General features: G+C 39.2%; 1 long non-coding RNA gene across 1 annotated transcript; it reads right to left on the bottom strand.

The window, feature by feature from the left end:
- Positions 1–3,146: 3,146 nt before the first annotated feature.
- On the bottom strand, positions 3,147–4,756 carry LOC135407035 (uncharacterized). The gene is made up of 2 exons (XR_010426654.1): positions 3,872–4,756; positions 3,147–3,496 (listed from the first exon to the last, which is right to left on the bottom strand). It is a non-coding gene; the product is annotated as an uncharacterized LOC135407035 (long non-coding RNA).
- Positions 4,757–27,669: the final 22,913 nt, after the last annotated feature.

The raw sequence follows: 27,669 nt of genomic DNA, 5'->3' as shown, positions 1-27,669 counted from the left end.
GAGCCAGAGTACCTCATGAAAATTGGGATTTGTTTGCTTTATGGCCCCATTTTTCCCTTTGGTCCAGCCTCCTTCACTGGATAAAATTTCCTGTAACACATTATGAGTTTGCCTCAAATATGAACCACTTCACCACCAGGCTTTCTGCTATTGTGGACAGGGGCATGCAATTAGCCAGGGTGACACCTCCAAATAAAAGTGATGGTATGAAGCATTTACATTCTAATTCCTGTAATATATTCATATGGCACTACCTCAAGGAAGCTATTCAATTTTGGGAGAGGATGTGCATGGCACTGGTTTTTTTTTTCAAATGTGTTATTAAGTAGAAAGTTGGTAAATAAATGATCCAATTCTTGTGGTAGCTCTACTCTTCTGGCCTAATGTGGGTAGAGGAGAGTGCTAAGGTATTAGTAGAATCATACCTTCCACTAGACCAGGTTGCTCAAAGCCCTATACAGTCTGGCCTTGAACACTTCCAGGGATGGGACACCTACAACTACTCTGGGCAACCTCTTCCAGTGCCTCAAGACCCTCACAGTAAAGAATTTTTTCCGTATATCTAATCCAAACTTACCCTCTTTTAGTCTGAAGCCATTCTCCCTTGTTGTATCACTACAGGCTCTTTTAAAACTCACTCTGCAGCTTTCATGTAGGCCCCTGTTAGGTACTGGAAAGCTGCTATAAGGTGTCCCCAGAGACTTCTCTCCTCCAGGCTGAACAACCCCAACTCTCTCAGCCTGTCTTTGTAGGAAAGGTGCTCCAGCCCTGTGATCATTTTTGCAGCACTCCTCTGGAGCCACTCCAACAGGTCTGCCACCGTGTTTGTTCTGGTAGGTGTTAATACCCACATTCTTTACTGTCTTCACAGGAAATTAAGCTGAAAAGTTACAAAGGGGAATGACAGAGAAACTGCGTGGAGAGCCATGTGACTGTGGCTGCACCTAATTCCACTCTCTAAATAGATTACAGATAATTTTTTGGCTCTGAATTCACTCCCATGAGGTAATTGCATTCTTTATTTTCACACTTTACAAAAAAAAGTCTGGGACTCTATCCCAGTCTCTTCCTCTCCCTTCTCCTATACCAAAACAGAGCCTTAGTAGCCACAGCCCTCTTCTGCTTAGAAACCTGAGATGTTTAGAAGCAGTACTTGACAGAAAAGGGAGCCAACTTCACTTTCTCAAATGCAGTTTGTGGTAATGCTCTTGGTAATGCTGTGTGCATACCTGTAAAGGAGACAGCTAATGTGGGGAAGCACTTTCCCTCTGAAGCCTGGCACCTCAGCATCTCTCCTCTCCTCCAGGCAAAAAAAAGAGGGAGCTTGTGGTTGGTCCCGGCCTCCTTGCAACAGCCCTTCAGAGTCTTGTTGCTGCTGGCAGGAGAGGCCCTCATGCCATCCATGCATGTCCCTACCAGCCTGAGAGGCTGTGAAGAGTGGCTGGAGGGAGCACAGCAGTGCAGGTCTTCCGTGGGACTGAGCCGGACTATTGCTATACTCATGGGGGAATTATGGTCCAGCCAAGGAAGGGAGACAGTGTGCACTCATTCTTTATCGTGCTCCTGGGGGAGTGCTAATCCTACTCCTTGTGAGGGCTGCCAGCAGGCATGATGTGGGCACTGAGGTGCTGACACCAGTGATATTCCCACTCACAGCCACCAAAGGCATTGGCACATCCTACTCAACCCTCAGGACCGAAGGATCACCGTACAATCTCATGCATTTCTTAAATCCTCATGCTAAAGGTCTCAAGCTAGGCTGTTCCCACTGACTTGACCTTCTTAAATAAATACATCCCTTCTCTTGTTTTCTTATCAATTGTTCAGTGACTCACCTGGTGTTTTTCAATTTTTTTATTTCAAAATTTTTGCAATGTATTGTTTAAAATCAGAGGCATGGAAAGAACTCCTAAGTCTCACAGTGGTTTGTTCTCTGCTCTTTTCTGCCATGGGAACAAATAAGGTGATGATAAAATTATCATTTGGTCCAGCTTTATATGCCATTTTAATTTTAAAATTAAAAGATTCATAAATAACTTTCTCTTGTCAAAATCATATTTTATGCTTCAGTTTTCAAGAGTTTTAGATTTGAATTGAACCTTGCTGTTTAGTCTCTGATTTATACTGAAGTGATTAAACCTCTGATTTATACTGAATACTCCCATATTAAAAAATAATAAAGGTGTGCTAAAACCTTTTCCCAATAATCAGTTTTATTAGGTACATCAGGTGTTACTGTAGCATAGATATACAGTAGTTTAGGTACATTGCAAACAGCATCTTATAGTATCAGACAAAGAGAACCTTTTACAAACCCCATGTCTCTAATTTCATTTTAGAAAATTAGATACTCAGAATTTTGCATAAGATAACTGTATTACTGGGATGCAATTTGGCCCAGGTTTCTAGCTTTAGTGCATGTGGCTCCCTAATAAAAAGTGTCAGTTAAAATGAAAATACAGCTTGGGTAATTAAATTTAATTGGATCTTGTCACTTTAAATCCTCTTCGTTTTTGAGTGTTTCTACAGAATTGCAGCTTCTGGTTTGCTAATTTCTTTATTGCAAGCTGTGCTCTGAACCTGACTGTCCTATAATAAAGTGGGACCTTGTTTTTGTAGAGGGCTTTGAACCATGACTGTAATAACAAACAAAAGAAGGGTGGGAGCTAATTTATTGCCAAAAGAAAACATCTCCTTTATTTCCTACATGTTCAGTTAGTGAAAAATAATGGGTCTGAATTTATTAACCCTTTAATTTTCCTGCCAGTTGAGCACCATTTTGCATAAGCTCTCATGAATACTATGGTATGATGCTATGCCTGTGACAGGCAGCAGCAGCAATTATCATACTTTTTTATACTGGAGTTTTTTTGGGCAAGCAGTAGGGATTAGGTGAATTGCAGTATTCATATGTAGGTCAAGCAGGGTACAGGCAGCCACAATGCAAATGATGTGTACTGCCTGCCAATAGCCACCGTGCTGATTCGCAGGGATCACCTTCTCCAGGGGTGAGAGGTAATTCTGTTTCTTTATTACACATTGCACATGCACAGCATCCAAAGGCAAGGAAGATTTAAGTGCAGGTGATGAAGAGATAAAATATTGGCCATACCAAGAGACACATCATAAAAATGATCAGTCTGTCAAATTGTACAACTGCTAATGCCCATATTTCAAATTAAAGACAGTTGAATGAATTTGTACACTCGGATTTTATGCGTGAAATGCAGTATCATCGCATCCTTGATTAGAAGACAGGTCACTTAACACCGATATCTCAGAACGACTAAAGATGTAGGACTGTCCTTCACAGCACAGTAGTGGTCCCCTGATTTTCTGCTAAAGCAGATGGATATGATATAATTACATTTTGCAAAGTGCTGGCAATACAAGTACCTCAAACAGGATCGCTATGCCAGTGCAGTCACACCGTTTATAACCTCTTCTGTTCCAAAGGTGTGTCTCACATTTTACTGATAGGCCTGGGAGAAAATCTCTGCAACCAGATACAGAAGGCTCTGTTTAGTTGCCTGCACATGGGTGTTGACGAAGTTTCAAGTTGGCTTCCTGCCAAGTCTCCAAAACTTAGCAAAAGCCTTTTCCCTCCCCTCCCCTTTTGGGCAAAGGAAAGAAAAACTGTAGAGACTGAAAGAAACCAAAACCAAGCAAATTATACCAAAATATATATATATATTTTACATATATCACAGTTATATACAGTGAGAATACTTTGTACAACCCCCCCCCCCAAAAAAAGGAAACGGAAAAGGGGAAAAGGGAAAAGGGACAAAAATGGACAAAACCAAACCAGATATGCACAATCAAAACCCAGGAACTAACAAAATAAAGAACTAGCAAAATGAAATCTCACCACTTCCCTCAAGGAAAGCAGGGTTGCCAGACACAGTCAAATCTCTCCACCTCCCACATGGCAGGCAACAGCAGTCGCTGCAGGCCTCAGCTTCCAGATAAGTGGGAGCAATGCGGTGACTTACTGTTCCAGAACCTCACCGGGAGAGAAGAGAGCGAAGGCTTCTCTTCCTTTCTCATTTATACCTCTGGTTACATAAAGGATAGCATGGAATACTGGGAGCATAGGGTACTTCCCTGGTTACAAGCTGGTCTCCAGGGAGGCCTAGACCGAAACTATCACAGGTGTCTTGGCCTAGTTGAGGTGCCTGAGGTTATATGAGGTATCTGCACAGAGCTGAAAGACACTGGACCCTCAAAGTAAGATGCAGAGTGCAGATGAAAATGTATCTTCATGCATTGGTATCTATATGGGAAATACATTCCTAAGTGCGTATTTTAACTAATGAAGCTCTAGCCTTTGGTTCAGATGCCCCCAAACAAGTGGCAGCTGGGATGTCCTAGCTTATCTCACCTCACCTGCTGGTCCAGAAGAGCATAACCATTACATGTTCCTGTTTTATATCTATTGCATCTATCTTGGTAGCCCAGGAGAGATCATCCAGCACTAATTATCTACCTGTGTTTAGGAAACTAAATCTAGGCCTAGAGATCCCTTTGTTCCATAAAAGATGGGCACCTAAATTTAAGGGTCTGTAGCCTGAAGCTGTGCAACTGCTATTTTTGCAGACCAGCTCATCATGGGAACATGTGGAGCACGAACACATGCCTCTTCCCACGCTCAGTCTCCCTCTCTGTTGTGCGTTGACCACCTTGTTCCCCTGAGCAGCACCTGGGTGGGGCTGATGTTCCATCATTTCCTTCTCATTCATCTGCTGCTTTTCCCAAGGCATCATGACTTCCCAAGGAGGTAACACTCTCCTAACCTGCATGCATGGCTGAATTAGGAGAGCTGAAGGAGGCACCTGGAGGCAGGAACAACCCATCCTTTCTGAAATAGGTGGCACTCACCATCTTTGGAAGATCTGCTTTTTCCATTCATTATAGCTGGAACCTGGATGACTAGTTTGTAGTATTCACCTAAATTGTAAATTCCTAAATTAATAGATCTAAGATGAGATGAATCTCATATTGTCTGTGTTTCTATATCTTATTGACGGAGTCACAGAATTTCTATCTGCTTAAAATAGTACAATCAGATCAAGGCAGCAATAATACACCCCAGTAATTAATTACAGGGATCAGATTCACTATAAGAAAATGTCCTGGCTTGCTGTTGCTGAAAATAGTGGCCAAACATCCCATCACTTTCAAAGAAGTCAGAATAAATTATTTCACAGTGTTTTCTGGATTTGTACAGTGTTTTATAATTTTATTAGGGGAACACATAAGTAAAGACAGTCTTATTTTCATACTTGCCTTTTTGTCATTGCTTGTTTTAGAGCCTCTGGAAAGCAATAGACTATAAAGATCTATTTAAAGAGATTACATGCTTTATTTATACATGGAACAGATGAATGGATGGATAAAATAATATATGATTTCTTACAGCTACCACTTAATCAGCATGACTCATCAGACTGTAGTAAGTCTGCTAGTAAGTCTGTCTAATTCTTTTTTTCTGTCACATTTGGGCCTTGGGATCCAGATTGAGATTGCATTTCATTTTGCAGATGAACTATCTTAATTTATGAGAATGATAGATGGAAACAATGGTTCTCATGTTTAGTGTATTACATCAGACACATAGGAGGGTTTTTATACAAATACGACTTGTAGTATTGTGTAATTTTCACTTTCTTTTTTCCTTTTTCCCCTGATATTCAAAGCATTGAATCTCATTCACAATGGAATAGCATTTTAAAAATATTCAAATTTATGATGTCAATGTTGGTAAGGTATTGATTTGTCAAATTTTACTTTTCCTTCTGCCAAAAATAGACAGACACCTGAATTCAAGTTCTAAGCTCCAAGTTTATTTGACACTGCTTGGAAAATGCTATCCTGTAATTTTAAGTACTTTAATGGAAGACATTTCAGCTAGGTCCACTTTCTTTTCTGTTGCAAGAAATTTTATCAGACTTCCCTGACACTTGGATGGGACCTGATCCACCTTGTTTATGGTTTAATATGTAGTCTTCATTAAAACCAGTACTAGCAAATTGGCCTCTAAAAAAAGGGCAAAAATACTGTACCCTGTAACCAGGAGCGTGGCTATAGAGATTAAACTGCATTAGCAACTACAGTACTAGAATTAATGCTGTCTGATTAATTTGCCCCTTTTAGTGAGCAATGTCTATTTTTCTGTAGTGCTAAATGCCTCTTTAAGGATATATGATTACAAATTTACAGACTGTTTTTTTGAGGCCTTATCTCTACCTCTTTGATCTTTAAGGGTTTACAGCAATCTGCTACTAAATTTTTGCAACATAGCGAGAGTAATTATTATAAATTTATGGATGATTTCCTATTCGATCACTTTTGTCCTAGATTAGAAACCACCTGAATGACAGTTTAAAAATCATGATAACAAATCTTACGTGACCTCTTCATCATCATAATTTAATACAGACTCTTAAATGAACATTTTTAGTAGCTGATTGTTGAGCACTTGCACATTATCATGAAACATTCAATTTCAGGAAAAAACTCTGTTGGGAATAGGGGGAGCTCAATGCATATATGCAAGAGATTATACAATGCACTGTCTGAGATCTCAGGGGACACTCGATAACTCAGGTGTTTCCTTCTGGCCTTATGTTTTCATTCGGGCAAGCATCCTCTTTCGGGTCCAGCAATGCTGGATGTTGCTGTTTGTATAGCTCTTGCAACTGCTTTTCTGTAGAACAGCTCCTGGCTTCTGCCAAGGAGGAATTCATGTGAACATTCACATTTTGCTGCACATTGTGTTTGCTTGAACAGACAGTTGTACCATTTAAGCTAGTCACAATCACCTTGCCTACAGTGAATGAGGGAGAGCAAGCAGTTTGCTGGAAGCACTAACCATCTTGAGGATGGACCAAAATGAGTGGCCACCAGCACACTTCACTCCAGAGTTGTACTTTTTAAACTTTTGAATTAAAATAATTGATTCTCATTCATGTAATTAGTGCTGATGACTTTTGTGGGACTATTACCACCTGTGAGAGTACCACTTGATACCATAGTTTTCTTTCCAGATGTTTCACAACTTTGAAAGACACTAGATCAGTTACTAGTTACCTCCTGATCTCCCTGATAGTTCTCAGGCAGAGGAAGGAAGTGTATCCTTGCAGGTTCCAACAGCTCTATTGCAGTACAAACTAGATTTGCTGCACTGCTCCTGCTGACTCACCTGTTTTCACAGCTTGAACGTCAGCATAGCTAGCAGCCTTGATGCCAGCACAACCCTGCTTCTGGCCATATAATATCATCTAGACTGAGAATTGCACTTGAATGAATAGCTCATGATCTGCATATTGCTCAAGTGTTTTGTGAGCGAACAAGAAAGCAAACTGTAGACCTGCTTTGCTCAGATCACTTAAAGGCAAAAGTCACTATGTCCCACCAGCAATTCCCTGAGTCAGGTTGTCTGTTATTCTTTGTCAAGGATGAATCCAGTGGCAGCTGCCAAATGTAGTTGGCAGGATGCACTTACTGCATGCCAAAAGGACTAAGTGCCCTGCTATGTTACATTGATATTGCTGGTGAAGGCATGGAACCCAGCTGGTTCTGTGCCTCATATAAGTATGACTGAAAAGAGTAATTTTGCATGACAAACATATTCCTTGAATGTTACCCTCTATCCACTGGGACAGAAAACCATCTCTCCATTCTGGGCCATGATTATGATCTTTGGTTTTCTTCATGCAGCAGTTTATGCAATTACCGTGTTCATGCCCCTCTCTCTTTAATAACTTTGGAGACTCCTTAATAACTTTGGAAGCCCCAGCCAATTTCAGCCATAGCTGGCAGGGAGGAAAAGATCTGAGAGATATTAATTTCCTCAAAGTTTGAATAAAATAGTTATATACAGAACCTTTCTAGAGAGTCCACTGAGACAAAAACTCGATCCTTTTTAGAGACCAGACTGTGAGCAAGAGGGAAATATAGTGAACATCCCAGCCGTAGGGAAAACTTCAGTCAGCCTTTGCCCTTTATAGCTGACTAATAGATCAGTTGTATCACAAATGTGCAGGAATCCAGACTCTGTCAGCTGCGTTGTTCACCAAATTACATCTGCATTAACCATCCACCACAAGAAACTTGTAAGTCAGTCACAGGTGATAAGCATATGTACCTATTTTTTCTAAAAAATCTCCACCCTTATTGGATGTATTTTCGCACATTGGATCCCTCTTTGGTAGTCCTTTTCTCCTTCTAACCACCTAAAAGACTTTGGTTGGTTTAATAACCTGGTGGTCAGCCACCTGGACTAATTCCACAGGTCTATGCTGCTTCCCTGGCCCAACAGTGTTATGTCAGGTAGTATTACAAATGAAGTGCATACAGAGAGACAGGTCAGTGCAACACTCAAGTAACCGAGCAAACCCAACAACAAAGACCACTGTTTATCCTTTCACCCCTAAACTCAAAGACTGGTAACAAAGAAAATTGATTCCAGTGTGGGAACTAGGGGTGTAAGGAGGAAAGCCTGAAGTTTAATGTTACATACAATTGCCAATATTTTCAAAACAGGTGCAGAATGTGGTACACAGTTGGAGTGGCCTTAGTCTGATCTACCTGGGTGGACCTGCACAGCCCTGCCCAGCAGTTTAACCTATGCTGACACAGACCCCAAGGCAAGCTTGCACTTCCTTGGCCATGGATCTGAGTAAGGGACTGTGTAAAGGCTTGGTCCCTCCTGGGGGAGCTCCAGAGAAAGAGACAATTCATTGAGCTGTCCCACAGGAGCAGTCACTGTGTAGATATCTCCTGTGCTCACCGAGTTCACCTGCATCTTCTCTGAGCTTTCTGCTTAGATAATACCAGTGTTGGGGCTGTTCTTATGTTTCTGTACCATTCAGAGGGCTTTTCTCAAGGAGGGATTCATCAGCCCCCTTTAAAATAAGGTCAACATACAGCAGCACTAAAGATTTTGTCTTCCAAGTGACTTGCACCCCTTGATAAGATAATGTACTGGAAACGTATGTCACTGTGATATTTCTGAATCGATAAATAATGTATGATTCTGGCAAATGAAAGTTTTGAACTCAAGAGGAATCACTGGCATTTTTTAAATAATTTAGGAAGTGCTCATAAAAGAGAAAAATGAGGAAAAGGCCTTTAATAAATGTCACATTTGGCATCATAACCTCTTTAGAATGACCGGTATTTTTTCTGAACTTCATGTGGATAAAAATTTATTTGAATGTGGAAGTATCTGCTTTCTTTGTAAAACTTGAAACCATTTCTTACAAGAGAAGAAATTCTCATTGAAGTTTAAATGGAAGATATTCAGTGGCTGCTGGAAAATTAATGGCCAGTACTGACAATTATTATTTGCTTATGCAGAACTACAAGTGTTAGCTAGTTTACTGAGCATTAATAGAATACATGACTAAACTAAGTGACTTTTCAGTTGTATGCTTTTTATTCTGATCTTTCATTCATGCCATACCTGTTTCCATGCCAAAAAGTGACCATGCTGACTAATGTTTTTTAGAAAAAATCAATATCCTTTGATATCTCTACCAAAAACTCTTCACATGGGTTAACTCAGATGGGTAAAGAGACTGGAATACTTACATAAAACCCCCATGAAGTTTCTCATTCCTGAGATAAATCACCTAAATATGGTTTTATAGAAGTTGTTTATCTCTTACTTTGAAAAGGTTCCTCTTGGGTGCCTATGCTTAGTGACTTCTTCCTCACCCAACACTTTTGTTTGCAAATGACTTTGCAACTGAAAGAGTGTACAGTTTAAGGGTCAATGGTAGAAGTTACACAAGGAAATCTAATAGGTCTTCCACAGAGATTCTAGTTTAGTTTAGTTTCATTTAATTTTGTTTTGTTTTGGGGAGTTTAGTTTATAGTTTCTTTTATTATCTAATCATAATACTATTTTTGGCCTCTACAATATCATACACAAAATCCAATAGCAGTTCTCTACACTGTCTGATTCAGATTAGCTTAAATTATTTTTCCTCCCCTTTTCTGTGAATTTCTGTTTACACTGTATTTAGAAATCCATGTGTTTGGTTCATGTAGATGCTGTCAAAGCAGGATGGGAAAGGGATAGTACGTGGCCTTTTTTTCTACAGTAATTTTAGTCCTTTGATGATTAGAGAGGTCTTACATTATTTTTTCAAGAACATCTTTTTAGGAGTAATGTCACTGAAGTAGGTGAAATATGTAGGAGAACTGATTTTGTTGTTGATGGCAGCAGCTGATGCCTCTCTTTTTTTTCAAGAAATCATTCTTTGATTGTGTGTGATTGTTCCACAGTCCTCTTTTTGTTAAGATCATTGAAAGAGGGTGATGTGTCTCATCTCATCTCTTTGGCCTTGGTCAGGAAACGTGAATAAAGTTTGGGAATTAAGGAAATTTTCTCCAAGTGATGGCTGAGGAACTTCTGTGTCTGCCTGGGGTGCTAGTGATCACAACAGATTAGTGATTTATCTGAGATCTAGGATTGAATTTGAGTCATCACACATGAAGGTACCAAGCAGTATTCCCCAGAAATGCTATTGTAGACTCATGTTCAGTCTTGTCTCCCTGTTCAATGCATGTGTGTATTGATGTAGAAGGTAGATGCCTTGATTGTGGGGTTTACAGTATGCTAAAGACATCTTACTACAAATCTGCATTTGAATTGAAGATGCCAGTTCTGTCAAATGTGTTAAGCAGTGCCTGGATGAAACTGGAGCGTGGGACAAGAGTTACCTAGCATAATTTTGTCATAACGTATCACTTGTCTCAAGAATAACCCCAAACATTATGAATGCAATTAATGGCTTGACATTTTTATTGATGCTTTTTGTAATGTAAATTTAGATATATTGATTAAAGAACTCAGCTTTGATCCAACATCTTTTGAATTCAACAGAAAGATTCCCAGTGGTTTAAAAGACTTTCCACTAGTTTCAATAACTACCAAATCCTGTTTAAAAACTGATCCTATTCATTTCAGTTGCTGTTGTACAGTATCTCCTATATAATTCAAAATTATGTTTGAATGAATGGTTCCTGTATTGGAAGTTTTTTTTCAGAATGGAAATGTAATAATTTTCTGATTTTTTAAAGAAAGGAGTCAAGGGGCATTGCAAATTTTGTGAACATAAAGGTAATGACTTAAGAAGAGGAAATATTTTAATTTTATACATTATTGATTTAATTTACAGGACTTGGATCATTAGATTTTCTATGACCAATGTCTGAAAAGTGTTGCATACACTTTCATGTATAGAAATACTTAGGCATGTACATTTATGTATGTGCATGCAAATGAAACTTCTAACAATATCAACCATTTAAGTGCATTTCCTCATAAAGCAAACTTACATATAAACAATGTTTTGATGCATGACATTTTATTTATCCCTTTTTCCATTTTATTCAGTATTATTCATGTGTATTGGTGTAAATGCTGTTGAAGTCAGCAGCATTTTTCCTAATGTATATTAGAACAGGTATTGTCAGGATGTGGACTGGTCACTTGTATTTAGCCTTGTTTCCTCTAACATAACCTACCCAGCACTAAATATTCCATATCTTCCACTTTCCTAAACAGAAAAGTTCCTTACAAAAGCAAATAATGAGCAGTTCATGAACACTTTGACTTTAAAATCTCATTAAACACCCCATAGCCAAATAATAGAAAAAATGATGTTGCTACTCTAATCTAAATGCATAAATCATGTCTGCAAAATTATTTCTCATGAAACATATTTGTCTTTATTTTTTTCCCATTTTTTTCTTTAAACTTACATACATATACACACATCTATTACTGATGCAGGTAAGCTACAACTCTTTTTGAATGTGAAATTGAACTAGCAGCCTTTGATCTGAACTACAGGCTGATCTGAATTCAAGAAAAGGCTGCTGCTAAGCCACATTCCCATTCAATCCATTAAACCATTCACTTCCATGCTCCTCATCACACTGACTCCTAATTTGACAATGACAAAGAGCTCCACGGTGATTTTAAATTTCATAATTTTAATCTGTCAAGTCTGACATTTAATTAGTGCCCTTCTAACCTGTGCCCGCTCACTTGAAGGTTACTGTTGGTTTTCCTTTAGAAATTTTTCCTCTGGAAGAGTGGATTAATAAATATGTACATAACTGGCAGGAATAAAGACAATACACACACAATGGTCTATTAGTTCCAAATCTAGACAGATGAGGTTAATAATATTTTAAAGTGCTGCTTTATTGTATTAAGAGTGATTAAGCCCTTGGCTCAACCCTGTATGAGTTGTTCATTCAAAACATAAAATATAAGGTCTATTAAGCAAAGTCTAGTGAGAATGGTTACCCAAACTACAGCAGTAGTGTGTTCATAAGGCATACTACAGGAATGCAGAATTTCTGAGATATAATTTTTTGACTTAACAAACACAATGGAACATGCTAGGCTCACCAAACAGACTAATTAGATTTTGATCACTAGTCGGTCTATGAGAACCTGCCTTATAGTCTAAAATCTAGTGCAATTTAATGCTCTGGTATTTCATTTTCTGGAGGATTGAATTCAAATGTAAGTTAGGTCACTTGTTAAAAATGAGTTTGCTGTTCTTAGATCAGCCCCACAAGGACATAAATCCCAATCACAAAAATATGCCACCATTCGTTAGCGCTAGCAGAGTGGTCAATCAGAGTCCTCAGGGAACAAACCTCAGCCAAGCTTTCCAGCACTATACGTGGCTGCAGTCAGTAATGTATGATGTTCATTATATTGTCACTAAATATTGAACATCTAGAAGTGAAGATAGGAATAAAAGAATATCCCTTCTTAAAGCAGGCATTAGACAAAAAACATCTGAGACAGTACAGGGATACCATGAGCCTCTAGTTCTCAGTTGGGCATGCCCCTTTTCTTCACTCTGCCACAGTGCTTATGCTTCAGAAAATAATGAGTCTATATGAATACTGTTATTTTATTTACTAAAGAAGATACCACCATGATATAGCAGCTTATCTGGCAAGTCAGACTCCTTGTAATACAATTTAACATTAGTGAGGCTTCTCCAAAATTTTTTTTAGAAGACCCAGAAGAAACAACACAAAGTTTTCTTTAAACACTAGTGGTGTCAAAACCAAATTGGATACCGATTTATACCCTACTACTTTCACCCAAATTCCTCTCTCAAAGTAGTTATGGTTAACTGTTGCTGGAGTCAAATAAGAGCTGGCAAACGTGAGTATGAGTAACCTTTAAAAAAACCCAAAATGACACAAAAAATGATTCACCTTTGCCTTTATATAAGGTATTGATTTAGGTGCACAGGGTGATACATGCCAGTATCTCAGGATTAACCTCTCCCTCTGGATACTGTTCTTCCACTGTAGGAAGAACAGGAAACAACATTTCTAAAAAGTTTCTGTACGTTTCCTGAATTTCCATTTTTTAGTTAAACAGAAATGTACAATAAAACCCAGTATATTATGCTAAAATATTTTCAAGGAAATTCTGGGGGAGATCAATGTTGGATTTGAAACTAAAGGTAACTGCTGAGCACTGTGGAACAAATATATATGACACATATCTAGAATTTACTGCCATTCATTTCTCATTCTCTTCATTCTCGACTGTCCTACAAGCTAAATACTGGAAGGAGATTAAAAAATGTTACTGAAAATAGACTACAATGTCCTTACTAATAACTGCAGATTCCCTTTTCCTATTAGTCTTAGTAACTTTTTAACATCTTTATGAGACGTTCCTGAAGAATAAGATGGCAATGGTGTATAATATAGTGTGTTCCTCTTTGTTAATGCTGTCATCTTCATCAGGATAAGCCACTGAGACTTTTATACGCTTTTTTGCATCTCAGCAGTAAATGGTGTTTTTCTTCTGTCCTCAGAGATTCAGGCTCAGCTTGAACAAGGCAATTTTTATTTAGGAAGTGCTGAGCAACACAGTCAAATTTTTGAATGAATGTATAACTATTTCAGGTGAACTTTTGTCAGGAAATATTCCTTAGCTTCTGAAACTTGAGAAAGTTAGGCACTTCCTCACAAGAACTTTTAAGGGATCTTACTTCCCATATGTGAAAATCAAATTCAAATCTCCCCAAATCATCATCTTGTAACTTTTGTTGACATTTCATTTCTTGATTTGTTTGGGTACAAATCTTAAAATGTTTCTATTTTCTGTCCTTTTGTGGAAAATGAGCATTTTTGAAATCCTTAAAAGTTTCACTGGGTAGGTATTTTACAGAGTTCTTGCAGGACTTCTTTCTAAAAATTTCTTTTTCCGAATTTCAAGTTTTCTAAATTGGGGCAGTATTTTAAGGAAACCATTCATCTTTGTTTATTGTTTCCAGATGTGACAGCTTATAAGAACAAATATATGATTTAGGTGTCCAAGTTAGGAGTTAACCATTTTGTCTGCAACCAAAATATCTTTAAGTCAGCTAAGGCTCCTTTCTATCTCCATTTCTACTGTTACAACTGTAGTAACTTATTATGTGAACTGGTATGACTAATTATATAACATTATTAGTGGAACACTATTTAATATAATATGGCATAGGCATGGATTTGTTCCCCAAAATTGTGGCACATAGGCTATTAAAAAGATCTTAATGTGTCCTTTACAGTTAGGGCTGAGAGAACACATATGCATCTACTAAATTATTTGTGACAAATGGCTGTCACGAACTAGTGATAGCAATGACTAAAAATGGAGACCAATGCATTTAAATAAATTCACTTGGTATAAGTACATTTTTGTATATGAGACAGCACACTGAAGACTACAGCTATTTTCACACTATTGGGCAGACCCCAGTTTATTTCAGTGCTTGCGAATAATAGAACAGCAGCAGCTATTTGCTTGAGTGACTTTCATGTGAACAGAGATATTCCTGCTCAACTCACAAGTCCTGACTAGTCCTCATTTCCATGCAGTATTATAATAAATTCAAGGATGTCTATCTGAGGTGCTCACCAGATGTTCTGGAAGGCATAGTCCTCACCAGATTTATGTTTTAAAATAGAATATAATAAAATCATTAAGGTTGGAAAAGACGTCTAAGATCGAGTCCAACCTTTGACTGAACTAAACTAAACAATGGCACTAAGTGCCATTTTCAGTCATTTCTTGAACACTTCCATGGATGGTGATTTCACCACCTCTCTGGGCAGTCCATTCCAAAGTTTAAAAGCCCTTTCAGTGAAGAAATTCTTCCTGATGTTCAACCTGAACATTCCCTCGTGCAGCTTGAGGCTATCTCCTCTTGTCCTGCTGCTAGTTGCCTGGGAGAAAAGGTCAACCCCCACCTTTCTACAGCCTCCTTTCAGGTAGTTGTAGAGAGTGATAAAGTCTCCCCTGAGGCTCCATTTCTCCAGAATAAACAATCCCAGCTTCCTCAGCCACTGCTCATAGGACTTACTCTCTAGACTCTTCACAGCTCCATTGTCCTTCTCTGGACTCAGTCCAGCACCTCAATGTCTTTCTTGTAGTGAGGAGCCCAAAACTGGACACAGCACTTGAGGTGTGGCCCCACCAGTGCCAAGCACAGCAGGATGATCACAGCCCTGGTCCTGCTGGCCACACTATTTTTGATACAGATCAGGGTGCCACTGGCCTTCTTGGCCACCTGGACACACTGCTGGATCACGTTCAGTGGCTGTCGACCAGCAGCCTCAGGTCCTTTAGTGCTGTGCTGCTTTCCAGACAGTCCTCCCCAAGCCTGTAGTGCTGCATTGGGGTACTTGTGACCCAAGTGCAGGACTTGACACTTCTCCTTAATGAACCTCATAACATTGGCTGGAGCCCATCAATCCAGTCTATCCATATCCCTCTGCAGGGCCTTAAAGAACCAGAGGCTTTTAGGAGTGAATTGTATATGGTTTAGACTCTGAGAGCAGACAAACCTGTCACAGACCTAGCCAGGTTCTGAGGTGGTGGGATTCCAGTTAAACAAATGGAAGTGGGGTACACAGTTCAGGCCTTTATACTAGCGCTCTGCAACATGATTTTGACCCAACTGCCGGTCACCCATTTCTAAGAGCAGAGGGGGGGGAGCTTTGTGGGGACTATCCCAGAATCTTTTGTCTAGGTAGGGTTTTTTTAGAAGCTAAACCATGAATTAATGGAAGTCATGAATGCATGAAATTCCTTAGCCAAGAAGGCAGTTAAAGCTGTCTCCCACAAAAACAGCTTCTAGCTTACTTGAGAAAAAAAAGAAAAATGGTCTTTTCTCTCTGCTGTCTGAGAATAATGGCAGGTGCTTTTTCTTGCTAAGGATCCTGGGGTTGGGATTTTAATGGAGAAAGCTTTTCTCTAATTTCTGGTTTAGAACCGTAGCTCTAAAGTGGGGTAGAAATACAGGTACTTCCCCCTTTAATGTTTCCTATTGACTGGTTCTAGCTCTAGCCCTCCTTTAGTGTCAGGAGTTACCCAGTCATCAAGCACTGTGCTCTGCTTAGAGCTGAATTTTGGCTATCTTTCCTGGTGTAGCACAAGCAGGTGCAGGTGCATGGCCATTAATAACAAGCAACATCAGAGACCATTTCAGTCATCCAGGACACATCGATTTATTGGCAGGTTAAATGAAATGTAGTAGTGAAACAATACGGGATTACATATGGGAAAAGTGAAGTCTTGCTCGTGACCTCTCTGGTCCAGCTTCCGTCTGCAAGGGGTATTTCCCTGCTTTGCTCAGAGATACTTGCCTTCTCACTTCTGCTCAACCTCTTAGTCTGCTCGTTTTTTGCTTTCTAATTACAGTAGTCTTAATATCCAGCTGGCTGTATTTATATGTCCTTGGCATGAGAGAATCCATGAGACATTACTTTACAATTAGCTTCTAAGTTATTTTTCCTGAGAAGTTGCGTATCTGTCTCTTGTTTGTCAGAGCATCATCTGGGCCTTTGTTTTATTTTGTCTTACTTCTATTTGTGTCCCATCCATGATAATTAGGGATCTGACTGAATTTACGTCCCTTTGTACTGATATTGGGGATGTAAGAAAGGAAAATAAGGACACAATACGTAACCTGCTCACTAAAATAAAATAGATCTGCACGTGCAAAAATCATGGTATCTATGGTCATATAGCAGTCTCTGGGTATCTCTGTAGAGAACTTTTATTTTATTAGTGATAGGTAAACCAATTACAGCTAGGCAAAATAATGTAATTGATGACTGAGTACAATCTGTGTAGTATAACACTGCTTACTGATTTTTGCACAATTTTTAACTTTTTTTTCTTTTCTCTACAGACTATACTTTTATCTAAAGGTAAGCTTTAAATACAACTCACTTGGAAACCTGGTGCACAGACTATGTCTATGAGATGTCAGCACAAAGTTCACGAAATACATCAGAAAACTCATTTTAGAAGCATAGATATGAATTCCTACATGCAATCAAGTCTACTCACAAAAGGAAAGCAGATTAAAGTAATAAAGAGACTCAAAATTTAGCATAATTTTTATTTGTTTGTAGAAGAGAAGCAGGGTGGAGACATAGCACAAGACAGCCTATGGACTTCTTCCAGCATGATCATGTTGGTTTTTATTCTTCTAAGTCTCTTTGCATGGAAAGCTACCTACACTTGTTTCCTCTGGAACAGAAAGAAAAGACATTGTTTAAATCAGGCACTCAAATTAGATTAGTTCAGATTTATTTTGAGATAGACATTAACATATATGTAACAAGCTAAGATCCAAATGAAATCTCACTGCGTCCCTATTACCAAACTGCAGTCTGTACTGTGACCTAATGAACATACTGTATAAGCAAACACTGTAAAATTTTTTAAATTTCAGTATCACTGTGGTCCATTAAAGCCATCAAAGAAAAATAAATATATTATATTTCTATTAAAATTCACAACTTAATTTTCCTGAAAGCTTTTCAGTGCCATCATCACATCACAGAACACTGCTGAAATAACAGTTAATCCTCCTCTTGTTCCCATTTTTCCTTCTAAGTTGTTCAGTGGTTGCTTATCAGAAAAATAAATAGATGGAGTGTCGTTCAGCAGAGGCTCAGAAAGCATTACTTGTGCAATCAAGAGAGTTTCCCTCAGTTAGTCTTTATGATTTCACAGAAAGAGGAATGTATACTTCCCCCAGGCTTGTCTGGATTTGATAGGTATATGTTCTCCCTCATGCTTTCTCTGGTTCACTGCTTTCCTGGGTTTGTCTCTTGTTCTGAACATGCAGAATGTCAAGCACATACACAGTGTGCTCCAACTGCCTTTCTCATGTAGACGGAAAACCTCAGCAATATTTTTAAAGCTAGTTTTACCTCTTTCTATTAGATGTTTTAACCAGACTGTTTCTTGTTACATCATTTTAGTTTGAGAGTTTAATAAGAAATGGAATTCTGGTTTAAATGTCTAAACACATTTGTTCCATATGAGTTAGCTAGGTTAAAAATATTATTTTCAGCTTCATTAAGCTCAAAGAGTCACTGTAGGAACTGAAAAATCATTGAAGGTTTCTTTTTCTTAACAGTTTTTTTTGAAAATGATTTTATGTTTCTGCACTTCATAAGATTAAAAATGGCTGCATAAATATTTCTACACTATTATGAATATTTCTACAATTATTATGAAGTTCTTTTCCTCAAAAGACTTGTTAAGAATCAGCTGCAGCACTCTACAGGACTTTTTTATACTGCACCTAAGACACATCATCACTGAAATTATAAGGGTATTGTACAAACTCTTCCAGAACTGTACAAAGGATATACAAGATTTGCAACTAGAAGTTTCAAAGACAAGCTGCTAATATCCAGTTTTTAAGATACAGCCACAATTTGCATTCTTTCCTGGAAACATCAGTTAGACCAAAGTAACTAATGTCTTTTGTAGAATATTTTCCAGTCTTTGTTTTTTTACTTGAAATCTTAAGCATACGAATGCAAAAAGTATTTTCCAACATTAATTTCAAAAATGCTGAAACTGAGGGTTTTCTGAGGAATGAATGAAAGAAAGTCAGCTCTTATGACATGGTTTATGGCTCTGATAACACATCCATGCTTACCTCTTCTCTTCTAAAGAAAACATCCTTTCGTTCTTTCAAAATCAGACCTTTCATTCTTTGAAAATCAGACCTCAGTAAACTAGGAATATCTTAGAAGGTTCCTTTGCTGAAAAAAAGATACTAATTATATCACATGAGTTTTTTGTATGAGGGAATAAAGTCTTTTTGTCTGTCTATGTCTCAAATGTGTGGTTCCCTGTTCTACAATAAACTGTGCTGAAGGTTATTTACAACTTGCAACTCCTACTTAATGCTGTGGAAAATCAACATAAAAAATGATTAATACATTGATGCATTTTCTAAAATGGAATAGAAATTCAAAGTAGAATACAAATGTTAAAAGCAACTTTTTAGGTTCTTTAAAAGTGTGTCTGTTTCGTGGTTAGGGGTGCTATCTTCCTTGGGTGGATGATCTGAGTAACAGAAAGCGGAGACATCCACATTTTCTTTAATTAACAAAAATATTTAATTTATTAAAACAAGGAATAAACTTCTTCCCTCTGTTAGACCAAAAATCCAAGAGCAACAAATGCAGATGTCATCACTCTGTCCTCTTCATTATATGTAATTACAAAGGAACAATTATTTGTCTTTCAGGATTCAGCAAAGATGTAGCCTAATTTGTAAAGATTTGACAGTACAAATGTTAAGGGCTCTAGTACAACTATTCTCATATCAATAATTAAGCATGCTCTCAATAAATTTTTCTTATCTGCAAAGGTATTAATGTTTTTAAAGAAAAAAATAAAGAATGCATGCCATGTAGTTTTGTTCTCTAGTGAGATTTCAGGTAAGCAAATCAAATGTTAGAGATGCCTGGATCCTTTGGAAGGCTATACTCATACAGGCCAACCCTGGATGATACTTTACATGATTGTAATTAGACTGTGAATGGAATAAACATACTGCACAGTTGAAAACAATGTAAACAACTCTTGTAAACGTATTTTACAGCTTTTTATTTTCTTTTAAATTTATTTGAGAATGCAGACAAATATGAAAAGCCAACAAACCTACAATTCTACTTTACTCAGGGTATCTCCATCTTTCTCTACATGCTCCCTGAGAGAATAATGAGCCCTGGTGATTTGCTGAGGCACTGCTTCTGTCTATTCGTGTTAGGTCATCCAGTTGGGGAAAAGAAACAATATCTTCTAATTATCATTGTGGCATCCGAGTGCATAAGTAGGTGAATGATTACAAACATCAAAACATGATTTGTGAGTAACGAATTCCCTAAATGAGCATTTGTAGCAAACTACTTGCAAAAAAAATGAGCTGAAATTTGTTTGTGCAAGTGTGTCAAACAACTCTGAACTGCAAACACATTCATAAGAATCTTTCAGCTTTATGACAATTTTTCAGGAGAATTAGAATAGAGTAGAATAGAACAGAACAAAATAGAATAAAACAGAATGGAATAAAACAGAGCAGAAGATATCAGTTGGAAGGGACCTACAATGAACAACCAGTCCAATTCCCTGACTATTTCAGGGCTGACAAAAAGTTAATAAGGGCATTATCTAAATGCATCTTAAACACTGATGTGCTTGGGGCACTGATCACTTCTCTAGGAAGCCTGTTCCAGTGTTTGCTTATGTTTACATTTATGTTTATGTTACAGCATTCTCAGTAATGAAATGCTTCTTAATGTCCAATCTAACCTGCCCTGGTGCAGTTTTGAATCATTCCCACATGTGCTGTTATTGCATCCCAAGGAGTAGAGACCAGCACCTCACTCTCCACTTCCCCTTCTTAGGAAGCTGTAGAAAAGCTGGGGTTGCCCCTCAGCCTCCTCTTCTCCAAACTGGAAAAACCTACAGTCCTCAGCCACTGCTCTCAGGACATGCCTTCCACCTTTCACCAGCTTTGTTCTCCTCCTCTGGACACATTTAGGGATCTCCACATCCTTCTTACAGTGCACACAGAAGTCCAGATGAGGCTGCACCAACACTAAATACAGTGAAACAATTACCTGCTTTGACTGGCTGGTGATGCTGTGTTTGATGCACCCCAGGATGGAGTTTGTCCTCCTAGTTGTCAGGGCTACCTTTGACTCCTGTGGATCCCGCTGCACTCCCAGATCCCTTTCTACAGGGCTGGTCTCCAGCCACTCCAGCCAGTCCTCTCCCAGTTTATATTTCTGCCTGGAAATACCCATCCTATGTGCAGAATCTGGAATTTGGACTTGTTAAATTTCATCCCATTGGTGATGGCCCAGTGCTTCAATCTATCTAGACTCTCTCTGCAGAGCCTCCTGTCTCTCCAAAGAGTCAACAGCACCTCCCAGTTTGGTAGCATCAGCAAAAATGACAATGGTGCATTCAACTCCTGTATCCAGGTTGTTGATAAAAATATTGAACAGAACTGGCCCTAGAGCTGAACCCTGAGGAACATTACTGCTGACAAGTCATCATCCAGCTATAGCTCCACTCACTACAACACTTTAGACTCCGCCCTTCATCCAGTTCTTCACCCAGTGCACTGTGAACCTGCTCATCCCACAGCTGGACAGCTTGTCCAGAAGGATCCTGTGAGGGACAGTATCAAAAGCCTTACTAGAATCCAGAAAAACTACATTCATTACCTTCCCTTCATCCATGAGGAAGGTGACTTTATCATAGAAAGATATCAAAGTAGTTTAACAAGACTTCCCTTTGTGAGTCCATGTTGATTGTGCCTGGTGATTGCAGCGTTCTTTAAATGCCTTTCGATAGTGCCCAGTGTAATCTTCTCCGTATTTTTTTCCAAGATCAGACAACAGACTAACAGGTCTGTAGTTCCCTTCATACCCATTTTGTAGACTGGCAAGCTGCTAGTCAGCAGGGACCTACCCAGATTTCTCAAGACCTTTGGCAGATGATTGAGAGAGATCCTGCCGTAACATCCATTAGCTCCTTCAGTACTCTGGGATGAATCTCACAAGCCCCACGGACTTGTGAACATTCAGCTGATACAGCTGGTGCCTTACAATCTCAGTGTCCACAAATCGAAAATCACAGACTCATGGGCCTCTGACTCAGGGGATTCAGCAGCCCAATGTCTGTCAGTATTATTAAAGACTGAGGCAAAAAATGGATTTCAATGCCTCTGCTATTTCTTCATTCCTATTAGCCAGATGACCATCTTCAATGAGTATTGGTCCAATGTTTGTTTTCTTTAGACCTCAGAGTTCATAGCTTTTGCCCATCTCCAGACTGCTTCTAGGAGAAGCAGTGTATGAAAAAGAGAAAAACTCCGACACTAAGCAAGCGCTGCTCCATGATAGTAACAACACTGCTTTAGTCACAAATCTAAAATACATCATCTGCAGGCTGCTATGAAGAAAAGTAACTCCATTGCAGCCAGACCCAGTGCACCTATTTAGAAGCATCATATGAAATATTTTTTTGGGGGGGGATATTAGGTGATGGTGGTTGATATACTAGATCTGTGTCTCCTTCTCTTACTGAGAAAATTCCACGTAGGATTTTGGGTTTTAAGTTATTTATTTTATTTTTAATGGAGGAATTTGGCCTTTCATGCCCTGATGAAATAGCTCACCTTTGGAATTCAATGAGATGTGGGTCTGGTGATTCTCTTACCTCTTGGAGTGATAGCTAATAGAACTAGATTGGCAGCATCCATGAAACCTCCATGAAAGTACTTAATAACTGTGCTATGGGGCAGGTCTTGACACAAAGGTACAGAGTCCCAATGACATCTTGCAGATGTTTTGAGTGTGCATCTCTACAGCCTTTCTTAAAAAATTTCACAAAGAAAGTCTGAAAATTAGGTGACTGCCTGGCAAAATGGTAGTATAAAGGAAAAGGTAAGCTAAGCAAGGATGTAATACCCTTCTCTCCTCCTTCCTGTAGAGAGTCTGGCATCTTTGCTCTCCCTTAGGGAGTCATTGGCAATCAGTTCCAATAATGAAGAAAACACTGGCAATCAGTTCCAATAATGACTCCATTATTAATGGGTATGTTTTCTTCCTACGATATGTTTCTTCCTTGATTCTGTCTGTAGGAGTCTTATTCTCCTTACCCCTTTGGCTAGCATTAATTTGTTCAGCTTTTTTTTCCCCCTGCCCTTTCTTTTCCCTGAAAACCTTAATTAATTCTGTATATTCTAGTTTAATAATACTTACCTACCTCAGAGGGACATTTTGAAGCTTAATTAATTATTGTACAGGTATTTTTTTCAGTCGCATCTTTGAGCAATCCCTCTTTGCAGCTATCCAGGCAACTTTTTGTTCTTTCCACTTTTCTTTTATAGGCCTTGGAAACTCATATGCCTCAGTGAAGATAACCACAATTTCTCTTATCATCTTCTACATTGAGTAACCCTTCCATGCAGTAAAGTCTGCTTGCTTGAGGTTGGATTCAAAAGGATCCTATGTTACTCCTGCTGTTTGATTTCCAACATACTGAGTTTCAGAGCCATGGTCCCTGTCCTAAGCTGCTGAGGAAGTGCAGTCCCAAAGTGGAATGAGGCTCCTCAAGGCTCAGCTGCCCTGGGAGATGGTATCTAAGCTGTGAAGAAACACACAAACCAGAGGGGAATGGAGGCATCGTTGTTAACTTCTTCAGCACTTGGGAAGTGGAGATTTTAACCAGATGAAACACACCAAAGGTGCTGCCTGTTGTAGTGGGTTTCTGTGGCTGGGTTTTGGTAGCTGGGGGGGCTACAGGTTTGCCTTCTTTTAGAAGCTGCTGGAAGCTTCCCCTGTCCTGTGGAGCCAATACCAGCCAGCTCCAGGACAGGCTTCCTGCTGCTGGCCAAGGCCAAGCCAATCAAGAGTGATAGTAACACCTCTGTGCTAACATATTTAAGAACAGAAAGTTGTTGCACAGAAAGAATTCCAGCCAGGGAAGAGCAGTCTGAGAACATGGGAATAACAAAGTAGACACCAGGGTCAGTGCAGAAGGAGGGGCAGGAGGTGCTCCAGACTCCAGAGCTGAGGCCCCTGCAGCCCGTGGTGCAGACCATGGTGGAGCAGCTGTGCCCCTGCAGCCCATGGAGGACCATCGGGGTGCAGAGACCCACCTGCAGCCCGTGGAGGAACCTATGCTGGAGCAGGTGGATGCATGAAGGAGGTTGTGACCCTGTAGGAGGCCCAGGATCCTGCCGGAGACCTGCAGCCAGTGGAGAGGAAAGCCCACACTGGAGCAGGTTTTTCCTGGGTAGGACTTTTGGCCCCTGTGGGGGACCCACGTGGGTACAGCTCATTCATGAAGGACTGCACCTTGCAGAGGAACGACACACGGCGCAGCAGTTTGGGATGGACTCACCCTGGAGAGGTTCATCAAGGACTGTCTCCTGTGGGAGGGACCCCACAGGAGCAGGGGAAGGACTCCTTTCCCTGAGCAGCGACAGAAACAACTGACCGTAATCCCCATTCCCTGGTCCCCCTGCACCACTGGCAAGGAGGACAGAGAACATGGAAGGAAGGAGGGGTGGGGAGAGGGCGTTCTTAAGAATGTTTTATTTCTCATTCTTTTACTCTTATCCTGTTAATAATGAATTTAAGTACTATCCCCACTTTGACTCAGGAAGTTAATCAGTAACTGACCTCTCCCAGCTCTTATCTTACCTCATGAATGCTTAACTGTTTTTTTTCTCTCTCCTCTGTCCAACTGCAGAGGGAGAGTGAGAGAGTGGCTTTGGTGGGTACCTGGTATCCAGCCAGGGGAAACCCACTACACCCGTCCATTCTCATGGACAGCTGAGAGTTGTGCAGCACCCTTGACCTTCTCCTCCACACTCTTCTCTACTCCTCAGCAGCCACTGACACCACTTTGCTCATCATCCTGTAAGACTTTCAGATTCCTCTACATATTCATGCCACATTTTTGCCTACACAGAGATTAGTTTGTCACATCTACATACACCTCCACCCTCAAGATGAACGTGTACGCAGTTTTATAGCAGAGCAAAATTTGTTTTGCCACTGTAGAGAAAGCAGATGGTTGAAACATTTACCAGTGTTTCCAACCACCCTCCTCCAACTGTTCAATTGCCTCAGCAGGAGCTTAACAACAAGTGTTGGAGACCTGAGATAAATAGGAAAAGGGGTGACTGTGACACAAAAAGGAAAAGACTACTGATCTAAGATTTTATAACAAGTTCTAAGTGGAACAACTTCTTACAGTGATTTAAAAGTTCTACTGACAGTTATTTTTAAAATATTAACTAATTCTACACCTCCAGTTTTCCTTGATCTAAGACATCAAACTTGCACAAAACCAGCACAAGGGGACATATCCACTAGCTGATAATATTCATGGAAAAGAGAAAGGAGGAGGAAACCTTGTCTAAAAGCTCTGAGTGACTTCACTAAGAGCAGAATTTTTTGTTTCTTGGGGGGTTTTTTTTGTTTGATTTTTTTTTAGGCATCATTACCTTTCTTTTTTTTTTTTTTTTAGATTGCATTTTGAAAGCCAGCACTCCCTGCTTGTTCACCACTGCAACAGCTACACTACTTTGGGTTTACTGCTTAATACATTTCAGGTGCTCTAAGGACAGAGACTCAGACAAGAATCGGAAGTAAACTACATTATGACTTGAAAAAAATCCTGGGTTTTGCATTAGCCTGGTGATTGTGCCAAGTTTGGAATATGCAGCACGAGCTACATTTCTGAAATCATGACGGACTGTAAAAGCAGTAAATTTTAACTTGTGTTTTAAGCCAAATACTTTTTTTTTTCTTTTGGGTATCTACTCTCCTTTATCAAGCCCAAAGATGGAGGCAGTAGGGGAAGGTACAAAAGCATTTTTGTGGTGTCTTTGAAGCTAATGGCCAAACACCCTCTGATTTGAGCTCCCACATTAATTGGTATGTAAATTCTCTATCACAACAGAGTCAATGTGATTTGCAACAGCTCTTCTGTGAAGTTACTAAATGTTCATAGCTACAAATCAATACAGTAAGAAAGAAGGGACACATGTTCATGTGCGTTAAAATATGCTTTGCCAGGCATACTGCTACTTGGAAGACATTACTGAAACAACAATTAAATAATACTACTAGTTGACATGCTTAAAACTTCCTAAGAGCTGTTACAGAGTTCTCCCAACTCTCAAGTGGCCATCAAGGAATATTTTTATTATAGTCATCATCTATGCAGCATGAACTTCAAAACAGCATTTTGTTTTTTCAGTGCTATTCTGAAACATTCCTAATATCTCCTTCAACTCCTGCCCAGAGCTTGACTAAACCTCTGTCATCAATCCAGCGCTCACCACTATGGTTCAATAAATGCACTACTAGGGATAACTTGAAAATAAAAAAAAAAGTATTGACAGAAAATAATTTCCCTTCTACAGGCAGCATATTTCAATCACAAGTTTACTGCTAATCAACCTACTTCCTTCGCCTGTGTTGGAGACTTGTATAATTTTTCATCATAATTTTTCTTCAGTTCTCTGTGCATCCTGCTTTATTAGGAAGAAAAAAAATCAGTGACCTTAATGCAGTGCTACCTAAAAAAATTTCACTGTGTTAGTGTTCAGCTTCTTTCACAAGTAAAACAATTTTTAAAATTGATAAAAGTAGTGACTTTTCGCTGCTTCATTTAGAATGTAGCAAAATTACATAAAAAGATGAAACCATGTGGATGACTTATTAAACTCCCCCACATTTGTGTAATTTAGACATTATATAATGTATGAAGGAGCACATCTCATATATACATATTTCAACAATAAACATTAATAACATGTTAATATATTTATTTCTATGCTCTTCCTTTAATCTACCAAAGGAAGCTGGAAGCAAAGTTCATATCACAGTTATTTTCATTAAAGCTACCCTATTTTAAGAAGGGCCTAAGCTTTCTTCAGTGGGTTATGAATATTTTACCTTTCAGCATACACATAAATATACAAATATATGAATTTCATATACCTGCTACTTAACAAATGTTCTTCATCTGTACAAGAAGATATTTCGAGGACATTTGGACTCATTATGATGAATGGAGCCATTACCAGAAGATCAGGTACAGGGTCATGGAAAACAATGGACAAAGTTGGTAAGAGACTGATTTGAATTCTGCAGATATGGATATAATAGCTGCTTTCTCAGTTACATTTGTATTTATTGCTTATGCATTCTATATTTCTGCAGTTATTATTGCAGCTATAGTCTATATTTTATAGTGCAAACCCATGCTGAGACTACTGATAATAGAATTTGATGTTTATTTTGCAATGAAACCTAGAGACTATTCCGCTTTGCCCTTGCATAAGCACCAGGCAAGTGCAAAAATGTCTATGGACAAGAATTTGGAGATAAATGTGATATACTCAGCTTTGTGTTTTCCTGAATGTAAAATTTAATTTAAAAAGAAAAGAAAAAGAGTCCACAACACGTGAGCCAGGGGTAAGGAGAACAGAGAGTTTGTAGCCCTGGTGCCAGTGAAAGGGGGCTGGGCTGCCCAGTTTGTGACTTCATGAGAATCCCACAGCTGCTGACTGAACTAGTACAGCTGGCAGAGCTTTATTCCCAACTGAAAAAAAATGATAACTAGGAAAGGAAAAATGCCTGTTCTGGTATACTTAGAGAACATGGAGTCCTTTTATACAGGGGTGCAAAGACAGTGTGAAAGTACAAGCTCTGCCCCAACACCTCCAGTGTAATCAGTGAGCAGGTGGGGAAAGAAGCTGG

This window comes from Pseudopipra pipra, chromosome 2, assembly GCF_036250125.1.
Source record: "Pseudopipra pipra isolate bDixPip1 chromosome 2, bDixPip1.hap1, whole genome shotgun sequence".
Classification (NCBI taxonomy): Eukaryota; Metazoa; Chordata; class Aves; order Passeriformes; family Pipridae; genus Pseudopipra; species Pseudopipra pipra.
Note: the sequence above shows the minus strand (reverse complement) of the source record. Positions and strands in the feature narration are given on the sequence as shown.